The sequence below is a fragment of the Coregonus clupeaformis genome, chromosome 24 (assembly GCF_020615455.1).
Source record: "Coregonus clupeaformis isolate EN_2021a chromosome 24, ASM2061545v1, whole genome shotgun sequence".
NCBI lineage: Eukaryota > Metazoa > Chordata > Actinopteri > Salmoniformes > Salmonidae > Coregonus > Coregonus clupeaformis.
Window position 1 is genome coordinate 52,457,989 of NC_059215.1, and position 3,080 is coordinate 52,461,068.

Here is a 3,080-nt window from a genome sequence, read left to right on the forward strand (position 1 = left end):
TGTCCATCAGCTGATTTTACACACAACAAGATCTAACTAGCCAGAAGGACAGGATATGTGTGAATATTGAGTTGGGGGAAACATGTTATAGATTTTATTTGGGTTTGGCCCGTTTTGGGTGAGACGGGGTTACGCAATCAGACCAGATGCAGAAGTGGGACACACATCAAAGATTTGGCCCCAGATCTGGATTCTGGATTGGGTAACACAATATACTTTTTCTGCTAGCTCTCCTGTCTCCCTTGGACCCCTCTGTCACGACTTCCGCCGAGGCTGCCTCCCCTCCTTGTTCGGGCAGGTTTCGGCGTTCGTCGTCACCGGCTTACTAGCTACTGCCGATCCCATTCTCATCACTCCACTTGTCATGTCCTGTCAATCACACACACCTGGTGCTCATTCCCCTTATTAGTATGTGTATAAGTGTTCCCTCTGTTCCCCTTGTCTTTGTGAGTGATTATTTCATTGTGAGAGCGAGTAGCTCGGTTGAGCTACTTTTCCATTTGTTATTTCCAAGGTGGAATATTTCCCTTGTGATAGTTTTGTATTGACGCTGGGTGCATTTTATTTATGTAAATGGTATAAACCGTGGTTAGCCCTTCACAATCCCACTTTTTCATGGCCGAAGAGGGTTCTTATGGGGTGGTCACGTGAGTGTCCGGGTAGGTATCTAGGTGTTTCCGTTGGTGCGACCACGGTGGAAAGTCCAGACGGTACCCCCACTGTGCGCATTCCCCCCGAATACCATGATCTGGCGCTCGCGTTTTCCAAGACGCAAGCGACTAAATTACCACCTCATCGGGAGGGGGATTGCGCGATAAACCTTCGGGTAGACGCTGTACCTCCCAGGAGTCATGTGTATCCCCTGTCGCAGGCTGAAACGGAGGCTATGGAAACATACGTCACCGAGTCCCTGCGCCAGGGGTAAATACGTCCCTCCACTTCACCTGCTTCCTCAAGTTTCTTCTTTGTGAAGAAGAAAGATGGCGGTTTATGCCCGTGCATTGATTATCGACCACTGAGTAAGGTGACTGTACGATTTAGTTATCCTCTTCCCCTCATTCCTTCAGTGATTGAGTCAATGCATGGGGCCCGTTTTTTCACCAAATTAGATCTCAGGAGTGCCTACAACCTGGTGCGTATTCGGGAAGGGGATGAGTGGAAAACCACATTCAGCACAACCTCGGGGCATTATGAATACCTGGTGATGCCCTACGGTTTGATGAATGCTCCATCCGTTTTCCAGTCCTTTGTGAACGAGGTGTTTCGGGACATGCTTGGTCGTGGTGTGGTGGTCTACATCGATGACATCCTGGTGTATTCCTCTACGTGCGCCGAGCATGTGTCCCTGGTTCACAAGGTACTGGTCTGACTGCTGGAAAATGATCTTTATGCCAAGGCAGAGAAGTGTGAGTTTTTCCAGCAGTCAATCTCCTTCCTCGGATACCGCATTACTACCACAGGTGTGGAGATGGAGGGAGATCGCATTTCAGCCGTGTGTAATTGGCCGACTCCAACCACGGTGAAGGAGGTGCAGCGCTTCCTTGGCTTCGCCAACTACTATCGGAGGTTTATTCGGGGCTTTGGCAAGGTCGCAGCTCCCATTACCTCCTTGTTGAAGGGTTGGCCGTCCCGGCTCCGCTGGTTTGCTGAGGCTGATTTGGCCTTCAGTAGATTGCGGGGTCTGTTCACCTCCGCCCCGGTACTGGCTCACCCTGATCCATCACTACCGTTCATAGTGGAGGTGGATGCGTCCGAGGTGGGGATAGGCGCTGTCTTATCCCAACGCTCGGGCACGCCACCCAAGCTCCGCCCCTGTGCCTTCTTTTTGAAGAATCTCAGCTTGGTGGAACAGAACTACGGCGTTGGTGATCCGGAGCTGCTGGCCATTGTCCAAGCTTTGACGGTGTGGAGGCATTGGCTCGAAGGGGCGAAACACCCTTTCCTCGTCTGGACAGACCACTGCAACCTGGAGTACATTCGGGCAGCGAGGAGGCTGAGAAGTACTGGTGCCTACCTTGGCTAAGGATGTGAGAGTGTATGTTTCCTCCTGCTCAGTGTGCACCCAGAGTAAGGCACCTAGGCACCTCCCAGCGGGTAAGCTACAACCTTTACCAGTTCCACAACGACCATGGTCTAACGTTAGTATTGATTTTCTTACTGATCTTCCCCTCTCCCAAGGTAACACCACTATCCTGGTCGTTGTGGATCGCTTTTCGAAGTCCTGCTGCCTCCTTCCTCTGCCCGGTCTCCCTACGACCCTACAAACTGCGGAGGCTCTGTTTACTCACGTCTTCCAGCACTACGGGGTACCAGAGGATATAGTGTCCGACCGAGGTCCCCAGTTCACGTCTGGGGGTCTCGGTCAGCCTGACCTCTGGATTTCACCCCGAGAGTAATGGGCAGGTGGAAAGGGTGAATCAAGATGTGGGTAGGTTCCTAAAGACCTACTGTCAGGACCGGCCGGGGGAGTGGTTGGTGTTCCTGCCATGGGCAGAATACGCTCAGAACTCTCTCCGCCACTCCTCCACTAACCTAACACCCTTCCAATGTGTTTTGGGTTACCAACCGGTCCGGGCACCGTGGCACCAGAGTCAGACCTCCTGCGGTGGATGACTGGTTTCGGCACACGGAGGAGACTTGGGACACTGCCCATGTTCGCCTCCAGCGCGCCGTGCGTCGTCAGAAGGCGAACGCTGACCACCACCGCAGGGAGGCCCCGGTTTTCGTACCGGGGGATCGGGTCTGGCTCTCGACACGGAATCTACCCCTCCGCCTGCCAGCCGGAAGCTGAGCCCGCAGTTTGTGGGGCCGTTTAAAGTCCTGAGGAGGATAAACGAGGTTACATACAGGTTGTTACTTCCCCCTGATTACCGTATTAACCCCTCGATTCATGTGTCTCTCCTCAGGCCGGTGGTAGCTGGTCCGCTCCAGGAGTCTGAGGTGCGGGAGGTTCCTCCACCTCCTCTGGACATCGAGGGGGCCCCGGCGTACTCGGTCCGTTCCATACTGGATTCGAGGCGTCAGTATCTCGTGGAGTGGGAGGGGTACGGTCCGGAGGAACGGTGCTGGGTCCCAAGGAG